We start from the raw sequence: 18102 nt of genomic DNA, 5'->3' as shown, positions 1-18102 counted from the left end.
ATTCAATAAAATATTTCAGAAGCACGTGCTTGGTGGTCAGTATGAAGCAGAGCCATTACATGGGCACCGAGGCCTTTTCCTCACTACTTCCCATCCTCCAGTATTTGTCAGAAGCAGAAGCTCACATGGCTCACACATTGGTAGCCGCCCGCAGCACAAGTCACAAGTCACTCTGCCACGGCATTCTGTAACTGAGTCTGTGCTGGTCTCTGCCCCAGGAGGCTCAGCTCCCAGAAAACTTGCTGGACCCCCTGCAGGCTGCACCACAGGAGGTCCTGTCTTCCTCAACTTTCCTAAACAACTTCTCCAATTTCTAGCCACCCTCCTATCAGTTAGTACAGTAAGAGTTTCGTGGGTCCACTACCTTCTCCCGCCCTTTCTAATCTCTTAATTTACTCTTCCTATTTTCCACAGTAAGACAACTCAGAGTGTGTACTTGCTGTTGGTAGATAAGTAGGTCTTGAATTTATTTTGCAAACAAGACCTGTTCTATCTACCTTTTCCTTTAGGAGGCTAACAGCAGAGTCGGCTTGACTTCAAGGACTCTGTTTTCTTAGTCTCCAGAAGACCAAGTCCAGCTTTTGAAGCACTGTCCTCTAGGGTGTCAAGACACGAAAGGAATGGTAATTGAGCACTTTTAGGTAACTGTTTTAATAAAGTTTTAATGAAGTTTTCAGAGATTTTTCTTCACTGCAATCAATAGTTAAGGAATCTAAATGCAAAATCAGAGTCAATGCTTTGGGAAGAAGACTCCAGCCAGTCAGCAAGTCTCCTAGAAGGCGCATGACAATGAGCTGGGCATGATGCCCCAAGGCAGTAGTTATTTTAGAGCAGCTACGGCACAGGTGCTATTTCTTGTCACATAGATCATGTTCTACTACTTCCCTGCTTGTCTTCTGCTACCCCCAACCCCAGGAAAAAATTAAGCCCCATTCACTGATGGGATTGCTTTTTCTTCATTCTCCCAGACTTGGACAGTATCAGGTTTTTCTGCTCTGTTTTCACCTTACTCAAATCCTGGTGGAATTAAACTATCCCTGATCTGAATGATGACAATTCAGCGACACAGCATGGAGCTCAAACAACATGCAGTCATGTACACAGAGCCAATAAAAATGCTTTTGTAGTAGGAACTTGGATTCTCATTTTGCTGTCTCCCCCATGCCCATTCCTAGGCTTAGATGGCTTAAGAGATGCCCTTAAATTCAAGAAGAAGGGACTGGAGATAAGAATATAATCCATTCGCTAGGAAAGCACTCAATCAACAAAACTGAGGTTTCCCCGCTATGCATTTTAACAAAGCAGGAACTTAGTTTTTAGAGATGGATTTCCAGAGTCCATACACTGCTTCTTGGTAAACCTGTCATCTTATTCTGCCGCTCAGGAAGTTTCCTACCCTCTGACTTCTTTTATATCCCAAACACCCACCCAATGAAGGGGGAAACGGACAGGGAGAGAGAAGGAAAACAAGAGAAGTGCCTGAGGACAGACCTCTGAAGAAAGGTAGAAGATACCTGATAAACAAGCCCCAGATCCCTAGGCACCTGGAATGGACCTACACTTTCTTGTCCACCTAATGACTGTAGAGCTCAAAGGTCACTTCCTGGAAGCACTTCCTAATACCTCCCTCTCCCAGGCTGAGTTCGGTGCCACACACTCACCTCTTTTGGAGTGGCACACAGCAACTACCGACCTACGCCTGCACCTCCTGGCTGTATGCAAACCAGGGGCAGGAACTGCATCTCCTCATCTCTGAATGTCACAACACGGAAGCAACGGCAGGCTGCTTTCCAAGAGCTCATTTACCTGAAAAGAGGTAAGGGACATCAAATTGTCTTCCAAATTAAATCTCTTCATCAGAAAGCAAAGCACTTTTAAATTAGGTGTTGGGTGAAGAGAGGGAGATAAAAAATAGAGTGTGATTCTTAGCCTTTCTGCTGTCCCAGTACACCTGAAGGATCTACCACATAATCCCATTAGTGAGAGCCCCTTCTGACCTGGAGGGAGTGGGAGGGGGCTTACCAGAATCTGATGTGTGAGGAAGATGTTTAGAATGCTTCCTTCCCATCACTGCCAGAGATCTCTAACACTCAGGTTTAATATTTATTGCAGTTTTGACTATTCTTAAGAGAGCCCTTATTTTTTTTTTTAAAGATTTTTTATTTATTTATTTGAGAGACAGAGAGAATGAGAGAGAAAGCACATGAGATGGGGGGAGGGTCAGAGGGAGAAGCAGACTCCCTGCTGAGCAGGGAGCCCGATGCGGGACTCGATCCAGGGACTCCAGGATCATGACCTGAGCCGAAGGCAGTCGCTTAACCAACTGAGCCACCCAGGCGCCCAAGAGAGCCCTTATTTTAAAAGCTCTGAAACATCAATTCGGTTTGTATGTTTGGAGGCTGATGAGTGGAAGTGAAGGCCCTGACAGAGCCCGATCTGATAGCACACCACACCACGACTCTCTGCTGGTCTGAGAATCTAAGACTTTCATGGAGAAATGACATGCTGTAAAGGTAACAACAACCCCAGGGCAATATAAAGACCACAGGTGATACCTCCTCAAATGTCAAGTGTCTTTTAAAAATCATTTTATGGGAGAGACTTCCTCATTCCTCCAAAATTGTAGCCAAACTTACATTTCAGACATAGGGTGAAAATCCTACATATATGGAGGCATCTCTTATTCTTGAAATCTCATCCTTTCCTAAAAAGTGATGGAATTTTCAGATCCTAGGTTTCATTATTTTAAATTGGAAAACTCTGGGGGCACCTGGGTGGCTCAGTCGGTTAAGGGCTCAGGTCATGATTTCCAGGTTGTGGGATCGAGACCCATGTCGGGCCCCCTGCTCAGTGAGGAGTCTGCTTCTCCCTCTCCCCCTGGGCTCTCTCTCTCTCTCTCTCTCCAAAAATAAATAAATAAAAATCTTTGTTCCCAGCCCTTCAAAGAATCTCAAGCCAATCTCCCCAAAATAACCACACATAACTGTCTACCAAGGATTTCTGTAGGGTATTTTAAACACCGATTACCTACTTATGTAATCATTATGAACTCAGTAGTGGGTACGTTTCTGTGCCATTACCAATCCACTGAAAAGTCTCGAGTTCTGGAAGTGAGAGAAGGGGGATGCAGACTGTGACCTGCTGTGGTGGCTGGTGGAGAAGGTGAGCAAGGGTGAAATGGCCAGGGGAGTGAGGGGAACAGAAACGGCCTACAGCCTGTCCGTGTCCAGATCCACTCAACAGCTGGTCTGCTCTCCTTAGCCTGGACTCTCTAGGAGTTAGTCTGAACCGCTGTCTGAAGCGCTATACAAATCAAAAGGAGGAAAGGAAAACGAAATGGAAGATGTGTTCCTTGTGCCTGGAATTATACGTGTCCTGGAAATAAAAGACTGTGCTCGTTACTGCATTTTTAAGGTAATACTTCTGCTCATGTCACCATCACTTGCAACAGCAATCATGTCTTTATCGTCTCAAGTTTCTTTGGAACCTTTGCACAGAGCAGTTGTTCTCAGGGTGTGGCTCTTGCGGGGGCCCCTGACCCTTTCAGAGGGTTAGTCAGGTCAAAACTACTTTCATAATAATACTGAGACATTACTTGTCCCTTTCACTCTTATTCCATGAACGTACAGAACAGAGTTAAACCAGACATTCATCACTGACAACAGCGTGTGCTTGTATATTCTTGTGTTTAGAACATTTCTCAGTTTTAACCTCTAACACTAAAAATACCGATTTTATGTATAATCCCACATAAACAAAAGCTCTTTGGAATCCTCAATAATTTTATAGGAGGGTCCTGAGGCCAAAAAGTTTGAAAGTTCTTAATATACAGAGCATTCATTGCTTCACCACAATGAAAATCTAGTTGAATGAGTTTCTCAGTAGTAAGAGTTCGCCTACGTTTTTCAATACTTGCTAATGTACAAGTTGTTTGGTAGACCTCTAAGGCTTATGCGCTTTCTTACAAGACATTTCCATTCACAAACATGAGAGCGATGACAGAGACAATGCACAATACATTTAAACAGCATGAGCACCAAATGCAGTGTTACCTAAGACAGCGGAGGTTTGACTGCAGGGTACCCTACAGCATCTCACCTGGACTTGTGGCGAACTGACAAGTCCATTGTGGCTGGTTTGATTCAGATAGCGTTCTAGGTAAACATTTCCACAGGCTGTGACAGCAAGTGTTCACAGTGAGAACTCTGACAATAGTTAGCTGCAAGTCTTGCAGGGTGAGCACATATCCATCAAACTCAGGCCTCTCTGTGCAAAGGTATGTAACAGGTCCTCAAGTTCCATCTTCCTTTTGTTACTACACATACAATGCTGAATAGGAAGTGACAGAAGGGACATGTCGGACTCCTCTCCGTCTACACAGCATCTAAAATGTAAATAAATGGGAGTGCCTGGGTGGCTGAGTGGGTTGAGCGTCTGACTCTTGATTTCGGCTCAAGCCATGAATGAGATCGAGCCCCTTGTCTGGCTCCATGGGAAGTCCGCTTGAGATTTTTCTCTCTCCCTCTGCACCCTCTAAAATAAATAAATAAATCTTTTAAAAAATAGAACGTAAATAAATGACACAGTTCTAACTCCTGACACATATTGACTTTGCCTTTGTTGGATTCATACTGCACCTAAACGGGCATCCCCACCGTCCTCACTCCCTGAAAAAGACGGCTTAGCAACCCCCCAAAAAAGTTAAGACCTGGAGGACAGGATGCTAGGCTGGAAATGAAGAAATCTCGCTCCTAGGCCTGGCTCTGTCACTAATGAGCTAGGTGACTTTCAGCCTGCCTCCTCTATGCTTCAATTTAAACTGAACCAAGGGGCGATGACCCAGTTCCTCCTCCGACACCAAATGACGTTCCCGGCGGATTGAGGAAGCTTAAAAACGACCGGCCGTGCGTTTATGTTTTCAAATTAATGCAACAGGTGCTGCTGCCTCAAGCAGGAGTCACCGATTCAAACCGTCTGGTTCCGTACAGGCCCTCGCGTCACATCCCTTAAGCGACACAGGCCACCACTTATGTGAAATTCACCTACAGCATGATTTTTCCTTAAACCTTACTCTGGGCGTGTATTTCTCCCTTCCACATATATCCCCACCACAGCTCCGTGAACCAGCGAACTGGGTTTTTTTAGACGAGAAAGCTGAGCACGAGTTAGGAACAAGACCCAGCTCGCTGGTGATGCGGACCCCGCGACAGATACGTCGACCTCTCACCTCTACGCCGGTTCCCCGCCATACTCCCGGAAACCCGACACACCAGCCAGCCTGCCTACTAGGACGCTGCCGTCGCCCGCCCCGCCGGTGGCCAGACAGTAGCCTCACTTCACGCCACAGCCTAGGCCAGCCCTCCCGCGTCTAATCGCGGCGACTCCTCCTCTCTCCTTCCGGTGGAAGAGCCCTTTCCGGTTTCCGGGCGTGGGGAGGAAGTCCCGCCCCCACGCAACAGCATATCACAGCGGGACGCGCCGTCGCGGCAGCGCGCGGATGCGAGTCAGTGGCGGCGGGGGTGGGTAGGAGCGACTCCTGGCCTGAGGTCGCTGCTGCTGGGCTCCCGGGGGGGGGGGGGGGGGGGGAGGGAGTGGGGAGAGGGCTGAGCTGTTCAGCGGGGCCTGGGAGAGCGGCTTGGAGACTCCCGTCTCCTCAAGAACTCCCTCCTGAGCGTCCTTCGGGGGATGGAGGTCCTTCCCCCCGCCAGCTGCCCGGTATTTTACTTAATTTCTGCCTTCCGTTTATCTGCGTAGCCGCATACCTTGCAGTCATAATGGTTACCGCTTAGTGAGCATTAGCTGTTCGTGGTTTACAGAGCAGGAGCTCATGAGCGTCTGGTAATTCCTGACTACTGCTGTTGTCCACTCATGCAAGTGCTTGAGTTATCTCCATAGTTCTCACCTGGACTAGGGACATAGCGCTGTTGGGGTTAGGAAGAGAAATTACAAATTAAAATTGCCCTTGTTTTAGTTTCCAAGGGCTGTCGTAACGAAGTATCCCAAGTTGGGTGGCTTAAAACAACGTGTTTATTCTCTTAAAGTTCTGGAACCAAGAAGTCGGAAATGAAAATGTCGGCAGGATCATGCTTCCCCTGAAACTCTAGGTAAAAAAAGGCTTCCTTGCCTTTCCTAGTTTCCGGTGGTGTCCAGCCATCCTAGGAGTTGTTTGGCTTGTAGCTGCATCACTCGGATCTCTTAACTCCAATAGGGTGTTTTCTCTGTGTGTCTCTCTCTCTCTTTAAAAGGACGAAGTCCTCCGGGACAAAGGACCACCCTACTCCAGTATAACCTGATCTTAAGTAATTACATTTGCAATGACAGTTTCCAGATCAAGTCGCATTCTAAGGTTCTGGGAAGGACATGAATTGGGGCGGGGGGGCGGGGGTGACACTGGCCAACCTCATATAGCTGTCAAAGAGCTTAAGAAGTTGGCAAGCCAAAAGCTGAGAATTTGCTGTAGTACGTAGGAATTCAAACGGAGTTCAGTTGGACCCAAGAAGTTTTCGTGGACATTTGAGCTATTCCCTTGATAGGTGGGTAGGATTTGGATGTGCCATCATAGCTCATACCCAGCATTCTAGGCAAACAAACATCACAGACAAGAAAACACAGGTTGAAATGTGAAGTAAAGCAGGAGGGATCTTGAATATAAGCTAAAGAGTTTGGACTCTATTCTGTATGTAAAATGAGCAGTAAATCAAAGTGTTTTGCCAGAGGAGTTGTGCTTTGAAGATTAACTAGCAACTTGAGTCAAACCTGCTTTGTGTTACTTAGTCCATTTTAAGAAGTCTTAAATCCTATTCTCTGAGCATACCCTGTTATTTTTCATCCTAGTGTCTCTGCTCATGCTGTCCCTTATTTCTGGAGTGCTGCCATCAAGGAGAGTTCAGATCATTTTATGTTTGCATCCCAGTAATGCCAAAACCTGACAAAGGTAGCACAAGAAGAAAAAACTACCAAACCCCCATAAATACAAAGCCCTAAAATAAGATATTAGCAAATTCAGTCGTGCCCTCCATCTGGAACAAAAAAGGTTTTATCCCGGAAATGATTTAACATTAGAAAGCCTGTTTCTATAAATCACTGTATTGTAGCTTAAATCTGTATGAGGTTTAAATCTATACGATCGTCTCAATTGATAAAGTGTTTTTTGAAAATATTCAATACCTCCTTTGATCGAAAACACTTAAAATGGGAATAGACAAATAGCAACTTGATAAAAGCACTTAAACTGATAGTGAATTTCATACTTAATGATAAAACAGTAGAAACATTTCACTAAACTCAGAAAGAAATGGAATATTTACCTTCACTACTAATATTCAACATGGTGCTAGCTTTTCTAGCCAAAACAAGTAAAGGACAAAAATGTTAGAAAAGAAGTGAAGATACTATTTTTAGATGATGAGATTTTATTTCTAGAAAATGGAAAAGAATGAAATTACAAATTATTAGAACTAATTAAATGGTTCAGCAAAGTGGTTAAATAAATTACATACAGACACTTAAGTTTTTCTTATATACCACTTATAAAACAGGGGAAAAATGGAACCCAATATGAAGACACTGCACAAAAGAGACTTTTTATGAGAAATATGAAGAATTATGAAAAGACATTAAAGACAGGCAAATGGAGATTCCATGTTCCAGTATGGGAAATTCAGTGTTTTAAATATATCAGTTTATCATAAATTAAGAAACGGTTTTGATACAGTGCCTACTAAAATACTGATGGGATCTCCAAGTAATTCTCTTTGGTCAGAGTATATTTTGATACACTCTTGGGTGCCATTTATTGGTATTTTATTTAGAATGTGTGTCTTACTAGTCAGACTGATATATAGGGGAGCTTTTTTGGTACTGTGTTAATCACATGTTGGTATTTAAAATTATACTGGATCCCTTAAAATAACTGTAGGGATCATTTCATATTTTACTTTGGTCTATATGGTAATGATCTGAAATAATTTAAGCAACTTCAGAATTATTTGCTCTTTTAAAGCCAAGGAGAGAAATCAATTGTGAAACTCTTGTTATGTGATGCAGTATTACATGTTGGATTTCAAATGATGTGTCCACACTCCTCTATGATCATTTAAAAAGTCAACTCCTCTCTTTTGTGGGGGATCAACTGTAATTTATATTTTGCTTGGAAGTCTTCCATTTTCAATAGGTTTTCCAAATTAGTTGTCCACTGTATTGTGTATGAAATTCTACTGTGATTCTTAAAATCTGTTCTGCACGTGAGTTGTTCACTTCCTCATTCCTAACCTTACATATTTTTGTTTTCTTTTTTCTTGAATCAGACTCACAGAGGATTTTTCTCTTTTGTTGAGTGCTTCAGAGAATCGGCTTTGGCGTTTTCTGCTCTTACTGTTTTCTGTTTTCCCCTCTTCCTACTCTCTTGTGTTCTTTTCCAATTTCTTAATATTAACCTAAGAGCCTTTATTTTTTTAAGTTCTTTTATTTTTAATCTTTCATTTTTGATGAAGACTTCTTAAGGCAGTAATTTGCCTCTGAATACAACTTGTATTTATGTTGCATAGTTTTTGGTATAAAGTGTTCTCTTTTTCATTGCTTTTTACATATGTTGTAATTTTGTCATTTTTTTTTTCATGTGATCCAAGAGTTATTCAGGATTGGATATCATTTTTTTTAAATAGTTAAGTTTTTCAATCATTTTCTTTTCTCAGTTTTATTGAGAGATTAGATGTATTGACATACATCACTCTGCAAGGTCAAGTGCACTGCATGATGGTGATCATGTTTGTATTATTTTCCAGTTTTATTGTGATCAGAGAATTAGATTCCATATGTTTTAACTAAGCATTTCCTCTTTGGCAAGTACATAATCAATGATTACACATTCCGTGGGTATTAAAATATGTATATTTTCTTCTTGGAATTAAAAAGTTCTATGCCTCTGTTCCATCAGGTTTACTGGTTTTAGTATTCACGTTTATTGATTTTAGAGTTCCAATTCTCTGATATATTTCCTAGATCAGTCTAATTCTAGAAGAGGTGTGATTAAAATTTCCACCATTTTTAAACAAGTTTTTCTTGAATTTCTGAAAGGTTTCCTTTATATATTTAACTGCTGTGTCAGTGGTTCACACAAGACTATTCCTTGTCTTCTTTCATGTATCATATGACCTCACTGATATGAGGAATTCTTAATCTCAGGAAACAAACTGAGGGTTGCTGGAGTGGTGAGGGGTGGGAGGGATTGGGGTGGCTGGGTGATAGACATTGGGGAGGGTATGTGCTATGGTGAGCGCTGTGAATTGTGCAAGACTGTTGAATCACAGATCTGTACTTCTGAAACAAATAATGCAATATATGTTAAGAAAAAAAAAAGATAGCAGGTGGGGAAGAATGAAGGAGAGCAAATCGGAGGGGGAGACGACCATGAGAGACGATGGACTCTGAAAAACAAACTGAGGGTTCTAGAGGGGAGGGGGGGTAGGAGGATGGGTTAGCCTGGTGATGGGTATTAAAGAGGGCACGTTCTGCGTGGAGCACTGGGTGTTATATGCAAACAGTGAATCATGGAACACTGCATCAAAAACTAATGATGTAAAGTATGGGGATTAACATAACATAAAAAAAAAAGACTATCCCTTGTCTTCTTTTAAGTTCCTTTTTATCCTGTTTAATGCTTTTAACTTACGTCTAACCAATATCCCCTTATCTGATGTTAATGTTACCATTCCTTATTTTGTTTACCTCTCTGGTTTCTTATAGCTCACCTCTTTATTTTAAATCTGTTATATTACTTTAAGTTTCATTTCTAATAAAAGAAGAAATTATAGATACAACAAATGAGCAATCTGGGTTTAGTTTTTCACCTGGAAAGTTTAGCAGTAACCATGCAGAAAGCCAGCTGTCGTGCTGAGGGGATCTGCAGATGCATGGAGGCCTAGAGCTTGGATAGTTTTATGTTGCAAAAAAAAAAAAAAAAACCCTTAATGTTATGTGATGTGAAACAGTAGTTCCCAATACTGTGGTATCACCATTGTCAGTTGTCATTAATTTTATTCTAAGGAATCACAAGCAGATTTGCAGGAAGTTATGGATTAGACTTTGCATTAGTAAAGATTATTTTCCTTTTATAAGTATTTGTCCTGGAAAGGTTCTGAGGTGACTAAAACCCAGACCCACTACCTCCTTGCTTTCGCTTTTTTTGTCCTGCCAGAAATCAGCCTGCGTCCTCACGTCCTGCCTCGACGCTGCCCAACTAGTTCTGAGTTATCAGAAGCTAATATGGTCAGAGGTCCTGCTAGCGCTCTTGCAGTGGAGGGGAGAAAGGTGTTCTTTTTACTCCAAGCGCAGAGGGGAGAGGGTGAACACAGGAAGGCTTGAAAACAGGAAGCAAATCACCTCCGTTCATGTTAGTCCCTGGGTCCTCCCAACAACAGCCAGTTGGGAGATGGGAGTTCTGGGGCCAAAAGCACACGGGCCCTTGTCCACAGTTTCCCTCAATTTCCCACTGAAGAGGCTCCAGGTTAGGACCAGTGGTGCTTACCTCGTTTCCCCCGCTTTTCTCTTTCCACTGCCCTGCCTCCTTCCCTAATCATACGGTCAGATTTGAGTTCCTGTGATACACCTCCCTTTCTTCCTCCTCTGTAGCCGATAGACTTGGAGTTGTGAAAGAAGCCTTGGCATCAAGGTTGGAAGACTTGCTTTATAGGCAGCAGAGCAGAAGCAGAATGACCTCTACCCTGTGACTGTGTGAACTTTGTGGAAAGCGTTCCCATAATCCGTGACCTGTAAATTTTAAATCAGTGTTCGGACTCTGATTTCTCTCAATGCGAAGTTGAATCTCAGAACGAGAGTGATGCCTGGATGATTAAAGGTGGTAAAAACAGGTTTTCTGTGTGAGGAATACTGGGGACAACGCCTGGATGCTTGGTGTGTGAAGATGTTTTGTAAATGAATTCAAGATAACTTGCATAAACAGGGGAGACGAGAGAAGGGAGACCCAGTCTGACAGCAGGTGCTTGCTGCCAGTGCATTGGGAGAGCGCTCAGGCAAGTCACTTAAATGCTGGGTGCTGTGTTCCAGCGATGTTGAAGAACGTGTGATTCCCTGCAAGCGCCCCCTCCACCCTCACCTAACCGCGAGAGGCAGCCTCTGCCTCCTCTCCGTTTTCAGGAGAGCACTGCTGTCTACACTGCTTCAGCACACACCCTTACCTCCACCCTATCAGAGGGAAGAGGTCTTCTCCCATCTGGGACTCGCTTGTTCTTCTGGGCTCCGATGCCCCACCTCTCCTTCTCATCCTCATTGGACTTTGTTTCCTCACCTTGTCTTCTGAGCCCCATCCAAAGAATACTTACCTCTAGATTTCTTTCAGGCATTTGAAGTGATTAATCCCTCTCTTTAAAAAAACTTTATTGAGATATAATTAACAACCATACAACTTACCCACTTAAAGTGTACGATTCAGTGGTTTTCAGTGTATTCACAGATGCACACAACAATTACCACTGCCTATTTTAGAACATTTTCATCTCCACAAAGAGAAGCTCCCTACCCTTTAGCTGTCATCCCCTTTCCTCACAACCTAAGCAACCACTGATCGGAATACTTTGTAGACAAAAGATTCTGTTGCTGGAGATCTGCATCTTCTGGACATTTTGTGTACATGGAGTGTTCTTGTGTCACTGGCTTCTTAGGACAGTTTTTTCAGGGTTCACTCATGTGCTAGCATCTATCAGGTACTTCATTCCTTTTTATGGCCAATTGATGCTCCATTATATGGACATGTCTATCAGTTGATAGCCATTCAAGTCCTTTCTACCTTTTGGCTATTGTGGATAGTGCTGCTGTGAACATTTGTGTACAAGTTTTCATTCGAATGCCTGCTTCAGTCCTTTTGGGACAATACCTGGGAGTGGTGTTGACGGGGCCTGTGGTAGTTGTATGTTTAACCTTTGGAGGGACCCGCCCAGCTTGTTCTGCGGCTGCCCCCCCGGCATGCACAGGGGTCCCCTCTCCCCAGCACCAGGTCCTGAGTGATCAGTAAGGCCTTTCAGCCTGAAGGCTCTTGCCCTTCAATTGTGAGAAATTCTCTAATTTCCTCACTTTATTATTTACGTTCTTCCTGGAATGTCTATTAATTCAGGGTTGAAGTTCCAGGTTAATTTTCTGTCTCTTGTCTCTCTCTCCATTTGCGTGTTCAGCTATTTAGTTGAAGATCGCATCAGTTTTTATCTTCATGCCCTTCTATTGACTTCATTTCAGCCCTACTTTGACCTTTCAGGAGTTTTTGTTCTTTGTGACTCCTTTGTAGCATCCTGTTACTGGCTTAAGGGTGAAATTTCTTCCATGTGTCTGTTTTCCCCTGTTCCCTGAATTAATTCTTCCCTTCACAATCAGGGTGGTTTCTTGTTTATTTATTTATTTTTTAATCTTTCTACTGGAAGATGATACTTCCATCTTTTCATCCTGGAAACCTCCTCAAATATCTGAGGGTCTTGATTGTTCATATTTAAGAATGAGGTAATGAATGGATTATCACCTCTCTGTACTCAGGAGAGACTTGTCAGCTTCTAAGATGATGGGGCAGGAGTGCTGGCATTTTGTCCTAAGTGGCTGAATGCAGGGTATTTTCTATGGAGCCATTAAATGTATGTACAGAATAACGTTTCAGTGTTTTCTGTGTATCTGTGGGTTGAGAATTTCTGAGTGTTCTCCGTTCCTTCTCCCATCCTGGGGGTAGATGTGGCTGTGAGGCATTCTGTGCTGGGTTGGAGAGAGGGACACCTATTTCATATGCGGTTTCTTGGCCCTGCCTCTCATCCCCGCACTCAGTGGTTCCTGGTTCTGGACCCTTCTAGCAATCTGTAGAGCACATTGGTTTCTTCCTTGGTTTTATCTCACCCTCCACAGTTTCTACTACTTCCCCCTGGCTGTTTTCATTCCTCATCAGCTTCCTGTCTTCGCAAGTATTTTGAAATCTCTGATCCACTGATGGTCCTTTTTTTCCATTCTCTTGTCTTGATCTTTATGTCTCTTTTTATCTCTTAAGTACTGTTTTAATGAAATTCTAGGAGGGTGAGATAAGTCAGTGTTTTCAGTCTTGCAAATATAATAATTCTGTGTCACTGCTTTCTGATTTTCCTTTTTTTTTTAAGTTTTTTATTTAGTAATCTTTACACGCAGCGTGGGGCTCAAACTCACGACCCCGAGTCACACGCTCTACTGACTGAGCCAGCCAGGTGCCACTGCTTTCTGATTTCCACCATTAAAAACAAATAAAAGTCCACCAAGAGTTGATTAAATGATGCTTTATTCATGCAACAAATACTAGGCATTCATTAAAAGTGATATGAATCTATTTTTGGCATCAGTAACTCTCCAAGATGAGTATGTTTTTAAAAAGTTAAAAAGCAACGAGTTATAAAAGTATAAACTAGATTCATACATGTGACTGAGGGGAGAGCCCAATTATAACAGCGGTTAAATCTGAGAGGTAATATCCAAAGTTCTTTGTTTCAGTTTCCTTAAACATCTCTGTATCTTCTGAACTTTTTAAAAATTAGCATGTTTTTAATAACCAGAATATATTTAAATTGACTTGTGAAATAATATCATGACTGTCCTTGCACATAACTTTTGTGTACATCTTGACTTTTTAAGTACCTACATTTATTTGGTGAAGAGAACATCATATGAAGCTTTAAATAGGTATTTTCAAATTTCCTCTCCAGGAGGAATGCAGATATACACTCACCAGCAGTATCTGAATCAGTGCTGGTTCCCTAGGCCCTCACTTGAGCCAGGGAGTGATCCATCATTACTCGGTTCCTGCGTGGCAAGTTGGATGGGTCATCACTTCCAGGTGCTTTCTGCAAGGTGTGTCTCATTGGATTGGCACTCAGAGAGTCACCCCCTTCGAACTGGTGTTTGTATACTCTCCAAAGTTGTGCTTTTCTCTTAGCTCTTTCTGTTGTCAGCCTTTTTTTTTTTTTGGTCTGGTTTATTTTCTTATAAGTAGTTATCAAAAGAATCACTTTGATGTTTGGAACTCTTCTCTACCCAGTTCCAAAAGTGTAACAACTAAAATAGTAAATTCCTGAACTCGGTTCCTCAGATCTCAAAATGATTTTTCCTCCAGTTAAGGCAGTATAGGGAGAGAATTAGGAGTTTGAGCTTTACAGTTAAACTGCCTGAGCTAAAAATCTTAGCTCTACGACAGCTTACTAGCTGTAACCAGAGTCTAGTTAATGAGCTAGACCCAGTTCCCTCACCTATATAATAAGTGCACCTACCCATATAAGCGTGTGACACTTAACAAATTCTCAAATTGTTTATGAGTTTGATCATTACTATCATAAGAAGGGACACTCCTGAGTAGGTACAATGCTGTGGACTGAAATGTGCCCTCTCCCCTGAAAATGTGTATGTTTTAAAAAAATTTTTTTTATTTGAGTATAGTTGACAATTCTACATTGGCCTCAGGTGTACAACATAGTGATTCACTTCCTCTGTAAAAAAAATGTATATGTTGTAAAAAAAAAAAAAAAATTATATTTTAAGCCCTAACCCTGAATGTGATCGTATTTGGAGATGGGACCTTTGGGAGATATTTAGGTTTAAATGAGGTCAGGAGAACGGGGACCTTTTGATGGGATTAGTGCCTTTATAAGAAGAAACACCAGAACTCTCTCCTCCCCACCTTCTTGCTCCCCAGCAAGAAGGCAGCTGTCTGCAAGCCAGGAAGAGACCCTTCAGCAAAACTCAACTATGCTGGCACTCTGATCTTAAGACTTACAAACTGCAGAACCGTGAGAAGCCAACAGTTCATTAGTATTTTGTTTTGGCAGCCTGAGCTGATTAAAACATACAGTTTTGCGGCACCTGGGTGGCCCAGTCAAGCGTCTGCCTTCGGTTCAGGTCATGATCCCAGGGTCCTGGGATCGAGCCCTGCATCAGGCTCCCTGCTCAGTGGGAGCATGCTTCTCTCCCTCTGCCTGCCACTCCCCCTGCTTGTGCACTCTCTCTCTCTCTCTCTCTCTGTCAAATAAATCTTAAAAAAAAAAAAAAAAAAACACATACAGTTTTGTTATTGAGCATGGGGCCCGGAGTCCTAGGTGAGAAATAAATCCTAGGTGAGAAATAAAAGGGGAACAGTGAATATAGACTATGAGACGGGTTTGGATGCAGGTAGAAGTACAGAATACATAGTAACTGACATGCATGCTTGCTTATATCTGTTTACTGTCTAGACTGTTTATCATGGGAAGACAGAGTAGCAGTGAACTGGTAACTGTTTTCCCAAGCAACAAGACCTTGATTCACCTGAATTTAAGGGCTAATTTTGTGGAAGATTATGGAATGAAGTTTCTGTGGGAGGCCTTGAGTCATTCTAACTATAAAATGCAGAATATAATGCAGACTGTGTTCTGCAGCTTTCCTTCTATATGGCATTTGGTATGTAGGGATTCTGGTTATGGATGAAAATACTGGAACCTGTATCTATTAAGGAAAAGTTGAATTGTAAATGACTCTTTTTTTTTTTTAAAGATTTTATATATTTATTTGACAGAGAGAGACACAGCGAGAGCAGGAACACAAGCAGGGGGAGTGGGAGAGGGAGAAGCAGGCCTCCCGTGGAGCAGGGAGCCCGATGCGGGACTCGATCCCAGAACCCTGGGATCATGACCCGAGCCGAAGGCAGATGCCCAAGAACTGAGCCACCCAGGCGCCCCTGACTCATTTTTTTTCTAATGGAGTTCTGAATAAGTCTTTTGTCTTCATTATAATCATTATAATACAAGTTTTTCTTCCCCAAAGTTCCACTGATTCTTAAGAGTTTTCTTTTTGTGTAAAAAATGCTTGTTTTGTTGTTGTTACTAAATTGGTATTAGGGTATTGTGAAAGGAATTAAAATATTTCAACCCACAACTTCATTAAGTTAATACCAACTACTTTAAGGTTTATTTGTTTATTCTATATGTGAATAATTTTGTACACTTGTTTATTCACTTAATATTATTTCAATGACTCATTTCAATATTGCTATTCATTTAAAATATCCATATAATAGTCTATAAAACCACATTATCTCTGAAAGGGTGTTGGTAATATGCAGTATGTATGGCCAGTGGATGCCAGTCTGACCACTCAGACCATGGCCCAAGAGAGGATATGGTTTGTCCACCGAAGTTGTAAGGTCCAGCCTTCGATTTAGGCTAATTAGCTCAAGGTTTACAGTCTTTAGAGGGGATTTTGAGAAATTGATTTTAATGAAAAAATTTGGCAAGAGAGGCATGAAAAGTTTAGAATATAAATGAATGTAAATAGAAGGGAGAGTAGATTTGGAATTGGCATTTGGTATGTAGGGATTTGTGATTAAAGTCATTTTCTTCTGGAAGGAAAATCTACCTGGAACTTTGGGTAACTAGATGATCATTTACTTATAACAGGGAAGGAGTTGGGTGATTTTAAACATAGGCCGTAAAACTGCAACATATGAACACACTTGTTACGAAGACTGTTGATTAGAGACCCTTGAGGTCTCCTTCCCCCTGCTCCCTGAGATGTTCACCGGGATGCTTCACTGCCTCCTGGACTGATTGTTTATCCCACAGTGGTAATGAGCCGAGAACTTATTAGCAGATAAACCAGAGTAAAGAAAACGATAGCCCGGAATGTTTACAAGTGAGGACTTAGCAGGCATGGAGGCTTTCTTCCCAGGAGTACCCCCAGGAGGCTGCAGGCTGAGAGCAGAAAATGGAGAGTGGAAATAGGACTAACAGCAAAGGGGTTAACTGACAGGACAGACGACCCCTGTTCATGCGGCGGCTCTCCTCAACCCTGCATGAAGTGACTGGGTTAGCTGTAGCCATCACTAACCTGGAAACAAAAGCTAGAGAACTGTTTCGGCTTCGGGAGGCTCCCACTTCCAGTGTGGGAAAGCCCTTCTCACTTGGGCGTTTGGAAGGGTCCTCTTTGCTGCCCTCTGCCTGTGTGCCCTAAAATGAAGTTTCCCACTTGACACGCCCTCTGTGTGTGCAGAGTTCACATTGTCCCTCCCATTCCACAAAGAGGCCAGCTGGAGAATTCGAACTCCCAGCAGCAGAGGAAACTCAGCCAGCCACCCAGAGGCCAGCTCCTTTGTTTTTATGTAAATTTTCTTAAGGGTTCAGTGAAGATTTACTACTTGTGAAGAAAACCAACAGCAGGTTAAGAAAACCCCTTAGGAGCAAATAGCTGGCCTGAGAGGGTAACTGAAAATTTTAGTGTCTATGGAAAGATTTGAAGATTCTGCATCATAAATCAAAAATAGGCTAGCATGGAAAAGGAATGAGAGAATGAGAAAGTTCTTAGAAATTAAAATGATTGTCAAAATAAAAATTTAATAGTACTGGAATAAAAAAATACATTTTCCCTAAAAAGATAATTAGAAAAAAGATACAGCGTTAGTCTAGAAAAATCTAAATACCTAAAAGAATTTAAGAAGGAAAAAAATAAAAGAAGAATGATAGTTCAGGTAACTCAGAGGTACATGTCTTTTTATCGAAAAAATACTAAGCATAGTGAATTTAAACAGTGTCTTCTCACACACACGCTACAAACCCTTGAAAGATTTTTGAATACTAAAGATAATAGCCTAAAAGCTTCCAGAGAAGGAAAACAGAAGTTACCTAAGGAGAAATGAGAATTAGATTGGCATCTGTTTTGTCATCAGCAAAAATGTATGTTAGAAGATACTGAAGCAGACCTTCAAAAGTCTGAATAGAAAGGTTTTTGAATACAGAATTCTGTACCCAAACAATTAAATAGAAAATGGAAATAGGTATTTCAGTTACGGAAGAATTTACTTGTACTTCATATCTACATTTTTATGAAATTATCTAGTATTCTTTGGAGAGAATAAAATATCTAGTAAAAAAGATTACAACCTAGGAATGCAATGAGACCAAAAAAAAAAAAAAAATCCTAGAATGTTAGCTATGCAGCAAGCCTGAAAAATAATGGGTCTACATTAGACAGGATGCCAAAGGATCAGAAGAATTCCTTGAAAGAAAAAGAAGATTCCTTTTAAACAGGATAATTAAGGGGCTGATCATCACCAAAAGAAGTAATGGTATA

At 41.9% G+C, this 18102-nt stretch overlaps 1 protein-coding gene and 1 non-coding gene across 2 annotated transcripts in view; one reads left to right on the top strand and one right to left on the bottom strand.

Annotated features, from left to right (window-relative positions):
* Positions 1–437: 437 nt before the first annotated feature.
* LOC113910792 lies at positions 438–564 on the bottom strand. Its single transcript, XR_003516278.1, has one exon.
* A 5041-nt stretch (positions 565–5605) lies between these two features.
* AP3B2 (adaptor related protein complex 3 subunit beta 2) overlaps positions 5606–18102 on the top strand; it is a 61756-nt gene continuing 49259 nt past the window's right edge. Inside the window, exon 1 of the mRNA XM_027569610.1 lies at positions 5606–5715. The gene's annotated coding sequence lies outside the window, so the exon portion shown is untranslated. The remainder of the gene's footprint in view (positions 5716–18102) is intronic.

The sequence above is a fragment of the Zalophus californianus genome, chromosome 6 (assembly GCF_009762305.2).
Source record: "Zalophus californianus isolate mZalCal1 chromosome 6, mZalCal1.pri.v2, whole genome shotgun sequence".
In the NCBI taxonomy this organism is placed as follows: Eukaryota; Metazoa; Chordata; class Mammalia; order Carnivora; family Otariidae; genus Zalophus; species Zalophus californianus.
The sequence above is the reverse complement of the archived record's forward strand: the minus strand, read 5'-3'. Positions and strand labels throughout refer to the sequence as shown.